This window comes from Balaenoptera ricei, chromosome 12 (genome assembly GCF_028023285.1).
Source record: "Balaenoptera ricei isolate mBalRic1 chromosome 12, mBalRic1.hap2, whole genome shotgun sequence".
NCBI lineage: Eukaryota > Metazoa > Chordata > Mammalia > Artiodactyla > Balaenopteridae > Balaenoptera > Balaenoptera ricei.
Window position 1 is genome coordinate 28,761,642 of NC_082650.1, and position 14,978 is coordinate 28,776,619.

Below are 14,978 nucleotides of genomic sequence, written 5' to 3' on the forward strand. Positions count from 1 at the left end.
GTTAATTGACCAGTTACTCTCCCTATTTCAAAATTAACAGGAGTCATTCCAGCCTCTGCTTTCTTGTTTATCCCACTGCCAAGTAACTTCTATATAAAAGATAATCGTCAGAACTGGCATCTTTATCTAACAAATCCACAATTAAACAATCTCATCAGCAATTGAAACTCTCTGCTTCCATGCAGACAACTATCTGTTTGTTGAATGCTCATTTCTGTGACATCTTTTTTTTTTTTTTTTTAAATTAAAGAACATAGTACTTTATTTCCCCTCAAAATACCATGTTTACTCTCTAGGATATTATGCCTCCCTCTTTATTTCATTTAGATATAATACAAGACAATGTATCGAGATAGATGTTATTTGCTTACAGTTAAAGGTACTTGGCTATAAATAGTTGGTAAGCTGACAAAGGTGCAGGTGATGTGAGATTTTTAATCGATTTGATTGCTGGTAGACTTGGGATAGGACTGGGAAACCCACTGGTTAAAAAAAATCAGCTGCAATTACAGTGACAGAGCGTTGAAGATTCTTTGTTTGCAGAACATCAACATTTCAGTATTATTTACCCAAATTGTACTTTCAATAACGTTTAGCAGCCTCTTTAATACAGAAACAGGAATAGATCATCATGGCAGTATACAGTGTAGGAAACGAAATGTTTTCATGATAACTGTCCTTTAAGAGCCGAAAGCATTTATCAAGAGTTTTTAAGTAAAAAAAAAAAAAAAAGATTAACAGTTTTTTTTTTTGGTAGTAGAAGGCACTAGGAAATATCTTCAAATAACTAGATAGAGGGGAGGTTAAAATCATTAAGTAATATTTGACTGAAATGTTTGGTATTTACTTTAAAAGCTTATATGTTTGCATAAATATGGGGCAAATGCTCAAGAGCCACTTTAAAAACACATATCTAGATTCAGTGTTCTACATGCCTTTTTTGGGGATAACTGAATTCATATTGCTAAATTTTTTCATGTCTTAGTTTATCATGAATAAATTTATTAGTAGTTTTACTTTTCCATACATTTCTTGAAATTTTATTTTAGAAGATGGTATGTATTATAGGATCTTAGTAAACTATAATGTTAATTGTAAATCTGACTATGTCTTGAGAACATTATTTCCTTTAAAACATGTGAGCTGAGAGCTTGATGTAACTCGCTTTGCTTAGCATTTTGATACAGAAGTATAAATGTAGCCCACAGAATGTCTGCATCTGTGGCTAAATGTTAGATACAGAGTATGTGAGAGGTGCAGAGTAGAAAAGAAAACATTCTTTTCAAATTTTTTTTTAAAATAACACTAGTTAATTTGTCTACTAATAATGAAAGGAAGGGTTGTAATCTAGAATATCATTGGCCTTCTTCCTCACGTATGAACAGGCTAGTCCCAGATTAAAAATATGGAACTCTTCACGAATTTGCGTGTCATCCTTGTGCAGGGGCCATGCTAATCTTCTCTGTATTGTTCCAATTTTTGTATATGTGCTGTCGAAGCAAGCACTCTGTGACATCTTTACCACGGTCACCCAGGATCTGGTTGGAACCCACCAGTGATGGGAATGTACAACCATATGGGACAAGTCTTTTCATTTCAGAGAAGCTGTAATCCTTAGGAAGGTCTTTTTTGTATATTGAGCTGCAATCTGTCTCCTTGTGATATTGGCCCACTGATTCTTGTTCACCCTACAAAGCAGTGTTTCACAAAGTGTGCTCTGTAGACCACCTGCATCAGAGTCACCTGTGGTTCTTGTGGAAATGTAGTTTCTTGATTCTCCTCCACCCAGGGCCATTTGAATGGCAGCTGGTGGCTATGGAGCTCTGATCCCTGCTTTCATATGCTTTCATAAGCTCCCCCTGCACACATAAGTTTAAAGATCAGTGCTCTGAAGCTGAAGAAAATAGCAAGGTCAGTGTCTTTTATGCACCTAGCTTTTCAGATAGTTGGAAAGAGGTATTATTATCTCTGTTTCTCCATCTCATCTGTTCTCCAGACCAAGCCTCCGAGTTTTTTCAATTATCTCTCATATGAAATGGTTCCAAGTCTCATTCTCTTTGAAGTGTGCTTCATTTTAATGGAGTTTGTCCTAAAATGTGATGCTCAAAACTGAATGTAATGCTCCAGGTGTGCCCTGCAGTGGTGGGAGGTAGGGCTTCTCTTAGCACAGAAACTGTATTCTTGTAAGAGAAAACATTAATGAAATTAAATACATTTATTTCGTTCAAGAAGATCAGTTAGCCTTTGAAATTTTGATCTAGAAAGAAATAGCTTAAATATAGCTGGATTTTCAAAGAGAAGAATATTCTTACGATAGCTTGAGCACTATGTATGGTAAAAGCTCATTACTCTGGACTGCCAATTTGGAATTTTTGGTAGTTGACACGGGGTTAAGATAAAGATGTCTTCGACCTATTTATGTTAAGTGGATTCAGTAAGCAAAAAATAGTATAAAAGATTGCAAGGATATAATTAACCTACTTGAGAGAACACATTTTTCAAGCATGTAGTCTGATATCATCTATTTAAATATTCTTTATATGTTACTAAAGTAATTTTTCTTATTTATGAAAGCAAGTCTGTAAAAGTATCTACTTGCCAATGCTCTTTTTGGTCTAAGAGAATCTCATCGTATAGATATGAAAGAACAAAATTACATTTATTTGAAGAATATAATTCACAGTTTTCATTAGTTTAGACTGGTCTCCTCCCCCACTTGTTTGAGTTGAATAAAAGTTGACTGCTTGGTAGACCAGCTAAGGGTTGATCATTTTCTTGATATAACTGAAGATGTTTACATCTTTGTCCTTCATATTGTAACTTGGTAGTTATTTCTAAATAACCTGGTAGAGCAGGTACTTCTGAAAATAAAACAAATGCAAGACAATTTGTAAATCTTTCCCACAAAGTCATTTAATATTTAATGACAGTAGACCCTGGTTTTTCTGCTCCCTCTCTTACGAATTCTTAGTCTCCTTCCCATGGTTCCTCTTCCTCCTACCACTCTCTGAACTGGCGCTTGAGCTTTCTCTGACTAGCTCTCTTTCTCTTGGCGCATTCATTCACCCTCATGGCTTTTTCTGTGATTACCCTCTGCCAGTGACTTCCTGATCCCTATCTCTAGCTCCATCTTCTGGGCCAGTTGCTGCCATTTGATTTCAAAAACAAAGTAAATGTTTATCAAGCATCTACTCTGTGGTCCTTTCCTAATAGTTATTTTATTTTCATAAAAATATTGTGGGGCTTCCCTGGTGGCGCAGTGGTTGAGAGTCTGCCTGCCGATGCAGGAGACACGGGTTCGTGCCCTGGTCTGGGAAGATCCCACATGCCGCAGAGCAACTGGGCCCGTGAGCCGCAATTACTGAGCCTGCGCGTCTGGAACAAGAGAGGCCGCGATAGTGAGAGGCCCGCGCACCGCGATGAAGAGTGGCCCCCGCTTGCCACAACTAGAGAAAGCCCTCGCACAGAAACGAAGACCCAACACAGCCATAAGTAAATAAAAAAAAAAAAAAAAATATTGTGAGGTAGGTTTGGTTACTCCTGTTCAAATATAGGGATACTGAGGCTTAGAAAGTTATGTTCAACATTACTTTAAACTCAACATTAGTTTGTGAGGATCGTTTGGTTATTGTCTGTCACCATGATGTCTTCATGATGTTTGGAGACTGTCTACTTTTTGCTCAACAATAGTTTGTTTAGAGTAAGCACGAAATAAACATTTGAGAATGAGTGAGTGAATGGTCAGATAAGCATTTTACAACTAGTTTGATCTGAGGAGTTCCAAAGCAGCAGGGAGACTAGGAGGCAATTGCAATAGCCCAGATAAGAGATGATATAGTTTGGTGGGGTGGTGGGGTGCATGGTGATGGGGACACGGAGGGCCATGCTCCTAGATTACAGAAGAGAGGGCACTGCCTTCCGTGTAGAAAGCGCCTTGCAAAGATCTTTAGGCTCTCACACTCACAGGATTTGAAGATTGACTGGACTCCCAATATTCTGGCTGGGTGCCCAGGTACATGATGTTGCCACTGACTCAGTCTGGGAATATGGGAGAAAAATCTTCAGGTCTTTGAGCATTGTATTCTTCAAACACCATTCTCATCATGTTATTATCAAGAATCCATAATGACCTTCTACTGCATCCTTGGAACAGATACTGATTTCTTATTTTAGTACCCAAATAATTTATTCTGGTATTCAATAATTTTTTACTGTCTCCTTCCCTGATCCCAATTGGACTATAATCCCCTTAAGGGCTGGGAGAATATCACATAGTTTTTGTTGTTGTTGCTGTTACTGTTACAGTACAGTTCCTAGCATAGTGCTTAGTAGTATGTGTGTGATACTAATTTGCTTAAAGGATTTGAAAAATGATGCCTTTGAAAGTCATGATTATAAGTATGGGGTAATTTAGAAAAACAATAATGTCACTCGTCTATGTAACAATTCCTAATTACAGCAAAAACTTATATAGTATATTTTATATGATAGACATGAATTCTAAGTGCTTTCGTTCTATTGCCTCATTTAATCCTTATAACAACCCTGTAAGATAGATACCAGTATTATGCTCATTTTATAGGTGAGGACACTGTGAAGATTAGAATATTGCTTAGGGTTGCACAGCTAGTAAATGTAGAGTTTCGATTTGAACCCAGGCAAGTCTGGCTTAAATGTATTCTTAACTACCATGTACACAGCACCTTAGAGATAACTCAGGATCCATTGATTAACATAGTTATAAGATAAGTAGTTATCCCATTTTTCAAAGATGAACACATGATTAAATACTAAAGAAAGGTGATCAAAATCTATAATACTCTTGTGCAAACATATGTCCTCTATTTCTTCCATCATCTAATATGCTCATGCTTAGCATTGTTAAAAATAATAAAGATTTGAGTAGTACTTTTGCATCTATAACTCATTTGATTCTTACAACAAATCATATAGTGGGTTGTAAACATTACTATCCTCCATTTTTAAGAGGAAGATGACACAGCCAATGCTGGAAGAGTAGAGATGAAGATCAGGGCTCCTGTTCCTAGTCCAGTATTTCCATAGCACTAGTGATTGGGTGTCTGACCCAAAGTCTTTCAACAGGAGCATACACCTTAGGGAACAAGCTATAGAATCCAGTGTTATCATGCATATAACAAATATTGAATTTCCGGTTGAGATTTCCTAGGTCAGATGTATAAGTGTAAACCATTGAAATTCTATAAGAATACTTGCTAAAACGTCTCAAAGTAATCCTATACTGTGTTTTGAATTTCTGAAACAATTAACTGTTTATATCCTGATCTCCAGGAGCGATCTTTCTTTAACAGTTAGAGGAAAGTTTTGTAACTTAGTAACCATAACTTTTAAAATTAATTAATTAATTAATTAATTTTTGGTTGCGTTGGGTCTTCGTTGCTGCGCGCAGGCTTTCTCTAGTTGCGGCGAGCAGGGGCTACTCTTTGTTGCGGTGCACGGGCTTCTCATTGCTGTGGGGCTTCTGTTGTTGCAGAGCACGGGTTCTAGACACGTGGGCTCAGTAGTTGTGGCTCACGGGCTCTAGAGTGCAGGCTCAATAGTTGTGGTGCACGGGCTTAGTTGCTCTGCAGCATGTGGGATCTTCCTGGACCAGGGTTTGAACCCACGTCCCCTGCATTGGGAGGCGGATTCTTAACCACTGTGCCACCAGGGAAGTCCAACCATAACTTTTTACCACCTTGTTGAATTGCTGTTATTATTGCTATCAATTTTTGTGATTTGGTGACTTGAATTTAAATAATTAATTCACCACTAATCAGTCTCGGCTCATCAATTCACCAAAATAAGGGAAAATAATAATAAGTATCTATCACTTAACGTTGTTCTCAGGATTGACTATATTAATTTGTGAAATGCTTAGAATGGCTCCTGGTCCATAGCAATATTCAGTAAATGTAAACTATTACTATTATCATTGTTATTATTAACATAAATGCTAATAGCCCTGAACAATGATCTTCTCTGGACAGTATTGCATTTTAGATAGTGGCACCAAGGAGAAAAAGGTTATCTGTGTAGCCAGCTATCTCTGAGAATTCATTTGGAATCTTTCATCCCTTATTTTCTCTTAAATCTTTGTTAACCCCATTTATATTATTACAGTCCCCTGTTAGAGCTGATAATGTCCCTGATTTTACTCTCTGTTATATAAACGTAGAATTTTTTTCCCCCAAGTGTATGTTTTGGGTGACATCTGGAACCTAAGTACCATAAGTTCAAATGTAGAGCAAATAAGGATCTAGTTGTAGTTTAAAAAGCAGGTTATTGCTCCTGACTACCAGTTAACAATTTATTAATTAGAGAAGATAAAAATTTTAGTTGTCTTTATCAAGTGTACCTTACAGGATTCATGCCTCTGTGTTAACCTTACTTTGTGGTGATAGCTTCAACTACTTTTCCATTTGTTATGTTACTTGACATTAATATTATTTAACAAATCAAGAAATAGAATATTCAAAACAAAGAAGTCTACAAGAAAAAGATTTTGACTCATGAAAGGGGTACCCCTAACTTTCCTTGCTGGGTAGAATGAATCATTACTGGGTAATGAACTCAGGACAAAGTTTTTCAAACAAAATGTAATATTTTCATTTTCCTTTTTCTTTGAATTTCACTCTTATGGATTTGTGGTTATAATGAAACATCCCTCATATTTAATTCAGAGCTATCTTCTGCGACTGGAGCCATTTCTATGACAAAGCTACAGACTTCAAAGATGCCTGGCTGTGTACACTGGGAAGTTGGTGTGAATAACTGAGCCAATGGACTGTGGTGTTCTCTAAGACCAGTGGAGCAATAGTCAAGATTCCTCCCAATCCTTGGGAATTTCTTTCCTTCCCACTTCCTGCCCTTGTCTCCTTCCTCCATTTTTACCTCCCTTGTCTATTTCCTTTTCCTTTGATATTGTCAATTTCTTTACTCTCTTCTTCTTGGCTTCTATCATCTCTCCATTTTTCCCTTCCCTTCACCCTTCCATCCTGTCTTCTTCTCTCCATTATCTATTTCCATGTAGGCAATTCTGTGGCAGTTTGTAAATCCAAAAGGCAAACTGCTACTTAAAAGACTAAGGGACTAAGGCTAAAACATTTGTTCAGGTAATCTTTCTGTCCTTGCTTGCTTGTCCTATTTCCATAAGGATTCAGTTACAGCATAGCTTTTAGCTGTTGGTTTACTCTTGCATTTACAATCCTGTTCCTGGCCCTACCCATTTATACTCTGCATCTTTATGTGATCTCACTCTTTTTTACTAGTAAACTGCTGAGTTCTGCTCTGTATCACCTTCTGTGTCATGCATCAACCTAGCTGTCCTATGGTGAGCCCTTCACTGGGCCTGCCCAACCTACTTCAAGGTGGGCACAGCCATCTCCCAAGCTCACGCCTTCCCTGACCTTTGCTAAGGAAGCCTTATTCATTCATTCAACAAGTATTTACTGAGCCCTATACATAATAATAAAGTTAAGAGCAACAGGCCTTTGCTCTTTTTACCTATTGAGTGTTTTTGTTTGTTTGTTTTTTTTTAGTTTCCCACTATAAATTCTGTTGAATCTAAGAAAGCAAATATTGTTATACATTTCAACTGGCCTCCTACAAATAATACTGAATAATTGATTTCTGCACAAAATTTAACCCAACAGACATTTTCAAGTATAATCCATGTGGCACCAAACACTTACTCATCTCGTTTATTGGCTCTAAATATGATGTCCTTATAAAATTAAAGAAACAAACAAAATTCCTGAAAGATTGACAGAGTTCTTCATTTTTGGTTCAGACATTTTGGTTTTGCTTAGAGCCTAAGCCTTAGATAGATGCAATAAGAATTCAGTAATATGTACATTTCCCCCAATTATTATTTGGTGGTTGTGTGTGTTTATCAAAATGTGGAAAAACTACATGAAAGATATTAAGTCCACAAGGAATCTGCCTTATCTCAAAATGCACACATTTGCAGAAAAATAAGTTTTTCAAAGCTGTGTGTGTTGAAGTAATGGAAGAGAAATCACCCTGGCTGTAGTAAAATGAGCATTTTGGAATATGCAACCCAAATGAAAAAATAGTAGACTTCTTTGAGTCTGGTGTCATTTGTACCTCAATGCAAAAACACCACATTGCTTAGGACATTAAACAGGGAAGTTATATGAAAAGGCTGAAAATAAGCAGTCTTCTAATTTCTCACTAAACCATCCTGGTTTATGCCTAAGATGAAGATGCAGTATCTTCTCTTAAGGAACCTCTTGACGGTAAAGACTTAATACGAACAGAATCTCTATGACATGCATTATTTCATCTATTCCCTTTTCGTTTTGATGTAGATATTAGTGTTTCCATTGCACTGGTGAGAGCTCCAAAAGGGTAGATTTGTTGTTCAAGGTCACCGCGGCAGAGATGCTGTTCATACCTAGCTTTGTTTGACTCCCAAATCCATGCTTTTTCCCACTATACATTACGTTTTTTTCTCCTGTTTGTGTTTAAGTTGAAGGAATAAAGTCACCCTGTCATCCATAGTTGCTGCAAAGTGTTGCTCACTGGCAGGGACTGAGGACAGCCTTACAACCTCCCCTCTTGAGGAGTTCCTAAAACCCTACTGTAGTCCAAAGAACAAAAGGCACAGGATTAGGTATAGAAAGCCTCCCCAGGCACAGGAATGATGGAAGGGGATATCAGAGACCCATTTACAACACTGTTGTAAAAGAGGTGCAGTGGAAAGCTGGTAGAAAAGTCCCATCAGGAAGGTTAAGAAAAGAGGCAGATGAAGAACTGGTGGGGCTGGAGGGCGGGTGGGTAGAATAAAGAAAGAGAATGTGGCTCAAAGGTGAAGAGAGGAAATGGTTAGAGAAGGGAGAATGAATGAAGATTATCAGGAAGACACAAGTAGGGCTTTGTGGTGAGAGGAGAGGGTGGAGGGCAAGGCAGAGATGAGAGGGGGAAGAAAATTTGCCTAGAGAACAGAGAAAAGAATAAGCACAGTTTTATCTCCATTAGAAAAAATGGAAATTTGTCTTCGGTGACAGGTTGTTCCAACCCATTGTGTTGTGCTAAGATATTGAATTATCTCAACTGTTTGCCATTAGAAAAGTGTAGATTCCCGGGGCCACTTTATAGCCAATGCTTAATAACGTGCCTAAGCTTGTGGTATATACTGTATGCAGTGAGGAGATGAAAATAGCATGTGATGGTAGCCACCTAATTTCTCATCAGTTAGCCAGAATCTTTCTTATTAAAAAGAGTATGCAGAGATGAAAAATAATAATTTTACAAAGCAGAAAATAACTCATCTCTTGGGGCCAATTATATGTGATTCATAGATTTCTTAGAGGTGAATTATAGCTTAAAATATAACATGTAGATTCTTCACCAGGTTTTAACAGTCCTGTTTAAGTTTGTTGGAAACTTTGGTAAACTTCCTTAGATATCCAAAGGTCATACTAGGTTCACAGCCCATTTTACGGAGGTTTGCAAATCTTTCAGCAATGATGAATTGGATTTCAGTTGAATTGCATGCAAACTTGGGCCAAGTTTTAAGGGAACATTGTTTAGTTCTTTCAGGTAGAAGCCAGGTGAAACTCAAAGGGTCCAAAGTGGGTTTTGCTTTGAGTTTCTTTGGGGTTCTGCTTGAACTTGACACTCAAAGTGAAACTCAGGAGATCTGAACCTCTTGCAAACTCAGGCTCAAAGGGAGGTTTTTGGAAGCAAACTTGCATGTTGAAAATGCTGAGTTAACAGTGCTAATTGGTGCTTTAGTTTGCTTTGCCCAACCCTCTGAATAGAGTTTCATCTGGAAAAAAAAAATTTCTCTTAGCAGGTCTAGAGTTTAGTAAAGATCTGCAAGAGGACTTTGGTCTTGCTGACAGATTATATGCAACAAGGAGAATGCACAAATTGCCATAATGCTAGATTAAAAAGAACAGTCGACTGGATCAGACAAGTCCTAATATCACATTCCTGAATTGGGACTAAAAGCATTTGGGAGCAATTCAGTTTATCTAGGCAATTCAAGTGAAATCTGAGTGTATTACAAGCATTACCTAAATAGTTGCTACACTATAGATTTGACCACAGTGACATGAAAATATTCTCTTACTTATGAGAATGAATAACCGGAAAGAAAATCCTGCTCACCGCCCCCCACCCCAATTAAACAGATCCACAAAGAGCAATCTATGACAGTTCTTTAATATAAAGTCACAATAAGCCTATAGGTGAGCCAATCACCAAGACATTTTATAAGATATGCTTCTGATCTGATAAGGGATTGGTGCTAGAGCAGAGGGGATTTAATTTAGTTTTGGCAAATATATCTAAATATTAAACTTAACAGAAAAGAGGGGGGTTTTTTTGAGAAAGGAAACAAGTTGGCAGAATTTTGGCATATCAACAAAAGGAAATCACACAAAGAAGAGGATTAGTCGAAATAAAGATCAAATGAAGATCAAAAATAAATTGGCTTCCATCCAGGAAACATTTGCTGCATTTTACAAACAGGTCTTTCCTTCCCAAGTGTGAAGAACAGAGGAACCACCTGATCTTCCTCTAAAGGTCATCAAACATACCACATGCCGGGGAGAAATGCTCCCGAGCCCCTGAGAAAGCCCAGCATAGGTGGTGTATTGAAAGTCACACCTCATAGTCATAAAACTATAAACAACATGGAGGGAATGAATGGTGGTAAGCAGATTCTAAGCAAGTGATGTACCAGCTATTCAGACTTCAGAAATACATAGTAGATGCTTTAACAAATTGAATAAACAATATCTATCTTATCTGTCTGTCTGTCTGTCTCTCTCTCTCTGTTTATCATCTTTCTATAAAGTAGACATTCTGGAAGATATTGTACTTTTTCAGGCTTCAAAGGATCCTGTTTGATGTGTCATTATAACCAACACCACATAATCTGTGGGGCTCAGTACAAAATGAAAATGCAGAAAACTTGTTCAAAATTCAGGAAGAAATGCTGTTAAAGGTATTACATATAAGGCTCTTTCATTCTTCTGGGGTCTCTGTCTCCACTTACTGTGTTTTTAAATTTCCTACTTAACGTCATTTTAAGTAAAGAAAAATTAAAAATTGAAATTATTAGCATGAATCTTTTATTTTTATTAAAAAAACTTTTTTTTGGCTGCGTTGAGTCTTCGTTGCTGCGCGGGCTTTCTCGAGTTGTGGCGAGCGGGAGCTACTCTTCATTGCGGTGCGCGGGCTTCTCATTGTGGTGGCTTCTCTTGTTGTGGAGCACGGGCTCTAGGGTGCATGGGCTTCAGTAGTTGTGGCTCAAGGGCTCTAGAGCACAGGTTCAGTAGTTGTGGAGCATGGGCTTAGTTGCTCCGTGGTATGTGGGATCTTCCCAGACCAGGGCTCGATCCTGTGTCCCCTGTATTGGCAGGTGGATTCTTAATCACTGCGCCACCAGAGAAGTCCTAGTAGCATGAATCTTACTGCTCGTCTTCATTTTGTTCATGGTCAATCTTAAATGCAAATTTAAGAGCGTTGACTGTGTATGCATAACTACTGAAATTGCATAGTTCGTATTTTGTAGTTCATCTGTATGCTTTTCATTCTTACCAGAACAGTGGAAATGTTTCACAGAATTAACTCAGCTGTTTTTATTTCACATCTTGATATGCACACATTCTACCAGCACTCTCTACCTTCAGTTTACTGATGAGTAAGGGGCTTAAAAAAAAACAACTGGAAGATTTACAGATGACTTACTGGAGAAGGTGACATCCAAAGATAGTAGGAGTAAACTATAGATGTGAGAGTTTCAGGATAATATCATTCTGGTAAAGAGGCAGGATTACTGTATGAGATTAAATAAGCTTTAGCACATTTGATGATTTTATTTTTGTCTTATATTTTCTTGTTCTTGAGTCTTTTGGATTCTCTGTAATCAAATGACACATTTTGTAAATGAGGTGTTCATATTCATCCTGGAAATTTGATCACCCTCAGCAAACTTCAGAGTCATTTAGAAACTTCCATCGTTTGGTCACAGATTATAAACTGAATCTTGACTAAACTATTCAGACAAACATTCAAGATGTGTTGGCAGTTCGAATACTTTTTCTAGAACCATGCCTAAAAAGAAATTCTACAAAGAACACTAAATCCTAGACTCCACAAAGGAGCTAAAAAGTGGAAGGATTCTGGAAATTGAAACATTATTTCAATCTGATAGGTGACCTTTGGTGAAATCAATTCTTAGGTCTTTGCAATAATATAATCATTCTACTTGTGTAAGAAACTAACTGAGGCTACCATTTTAGGAAACCATTAGCTTTGGTGTTTATTGCACTTATTAGTCTTTTAGATGAAGAAATACAAATAAGATTTTATTTTTTTAATACAATAACCGATTAAATTTTATTTATTTATTTATTTATTTATTTTGGCTGCATTGGGTCTTCGTTGCTGCACGTGGGCTTTTTCTCTAGTTGCGGCTAGCGGGAGCTACTCTTTGTTGTGGTGTGCGGGCTTCTCATTGCGGTGGCTTCTCTTGTGGTGGAGCACAGGCTCTAGGCATGCAGGCTTCAGTAGTTGTGGCATGCAGGCTCAGTAGTTGTGGCACACGGGCTTAGTTTCTCCGCATCATGCGGGATCTTCCCGGACCAGAGCTTGAACCCATGTCCCCTGCATTGGCAGGCGGATTCTTAACCACTGCACCACCAGGGAAGTCCCAAATAAGATTTTAATATTCCCTTAAAAAGTGTTATATATGAATTTCTGAGTTTGAAATACATTTACCCTTCAAGTTGTTTCACTATATTGCAGATAACCATACTCAGAACCTAAATTACTTACACACACATGCACTCATCTTACTGGTATATGCAAGTAAATAGATATATCTACTTAAGGAACTATTATACAAGGATGGATAGGTTAGATGAATGTGAAAAGGAAGGGAAAAACATTCTCAGGGCACATACAACAGTATCTCTTTAATTTTGAAGCCTCAGATATCTGGGCCATGCAGGTAGCTGATAAACTGGCCCAACTTGAAGTGATGAAGCTTGGAGCTAACCCTTGGAGAAAAAGTCTGCACAGAATCTGAAGAACTTATGGCCTATACATTTTTATTGAAGGTGTAAGTCCAAGAGCTAGAATAGAAAACACAGTTTTGCTTAACCACACCGTTAGAGTTGAATAGATCATCTTTAAAAATCAAAATGAAAAAGAAAAGAGGAAAATGGAGGCTGGACAGCCAGTTATGTGAGAGCATGTTTATAATGAGGGCATAGGTCCAGTCACCACTATGCACTCCATGGTCACATATATTCCCCTAAATCATAACCTCAGAGCTATGCTTCATTAGTCATATGGGGAATCAGAAGAAAATGTGGGTTAGTTTGTGCAGATGAAACACTACTCCAGGAAGAAACAGCCCAAAGTGTGTGCTCTGGAGACCATGGTTCAGAAACATTTTACACAAGGGAGAAACGTAAACATCAAATGCCATATACTTTTGAATTGTTTTAATAGTAGAGATAGCTTTCCACTCTCATTCAATTTCCCTTGTGACCAAGCATCTGGTCCCCAGCTGCATACAGCAACGACCACAAACCCTGTATTTAGTAGGTCTATACTTACTTGTTAAACAGAAATAAATTGTCCATTTAAATTTTTATTTATTATGACCTAGAACTTACCTCAATTATCTGTCTTACTTTTACCTTACAAGTCTGATGAGGAAAGAAGAGTATAATATTGACAGACATTTTTGGACTTGACTTCTGGGAATATTTATTTTGTGATCCTCTTTTTTGCATGTGTGTAAGTTTCTTTGCAGAAAGGACAGCCTTAAGAAGCAAGTGGTCTGCTTTAGTGGTCTGTTTCTGTAGTCTTGCCAGGCAGTGTCTATTCATTTCTTCATAGCCAGACCTAAATGCCATTGATAATGGCACAGGCATATGTGACAGAGCAAGAAAAATGTCAATCAGATTAATCTGAATCAGTAAGTCCAAGCCTGCTTTTATTCCTGGAGTTTTCACTAATGTGTTTTTATAAATTTTAGAAAGTAGCAAAAATTGAGCAAATAAATGCTTAGTATTATCATGAAAATAGTTTGATCTTGTGGACCCTCAAAAGGATCCTGTGGTCCCCAGATAATACTTTGAGAATCATTTCTTTGACAGTGATTATCTCCTTAGTTGATTAATAGCATTATGGGTAGCATACTATGCACTTCATCTTTACCTTGCTTGTTTTTCACTTAACAATGTGTTCTAAAGATCTATCACCAAAGATGTATCCACATCAATGCAAGGAAAGCTTCTTAACTTGCTTTTGTAACAGCCTACTATTCCATTGTCTGGATTTACCATAATTTATTTTAGTAGTTCTCCTTTGATAGACACTTGGGTTCCCTTTGCCCCATTTAAAATTTTTCCTATAATAAACAATAACAATGAATTACCTCATAAATAACAGCGTTTTATGTACAAGCAGGTATAATTGTAGGGGAAAATTGTAGAAATGGCATGCAAATTGCAGTTTGTCAAGTCTGGCCACACTGCCCTTCATGGAGTTTGCTCCGCTTTGCATGCCTGCCCAAGGTACATGAACAGACTTTCTTCCAAAAGTTATTGCTGGGAGCTTTGCTAATCTGGTAGGTGAGCAGTATTATCCTAGAGTAGTTTAAATGTGCATTTCTCTTGTTATGAGTGAGGTTGAACATCTCTTCATATGTGAGGACCCTTTGTATTTCCTTTTCTGTGAACTGTAGTTTTTCTTTTAGATTGTTGATCTTTTTCTTCTCAATTTCTAGGGGTTTTTAGAGGATTAGAGAAAGTACATAGGGGCCTTTAAAGTATTGTTCCTGCTGTGAATTACAAATGCTTTATCTCAATTTGTCATTTGATTTTAGATTTGCTCCTGGTGTCTTTTGCCATGTAGAACTTTTCCACTTTTATGTAGTCTGCTTTATCAACCTTTTTCTTATCCTG

The 14,978-nt window shown here is 37.5% G+C and overlaps 1 non-coding gene across 1 annotated transcript; it reads right to left on the reverse strand.

The window, feature by feature from the left end:
• Positions 1 to 1,399: 1,399 nt before the first annotated feature.
• Positions 1,400 to 1,506, reverse strand: LOC132376469 (U6 spliceosomal RNA). The gene has a single exon (XR_009506307.1). It is a non-coding gene; the product is annotated as a U6 spliceosomal RNA (small nuclear RNA).
• Positions 1,507 to 14,978: the final 13,472 nt, after the last annotated feature.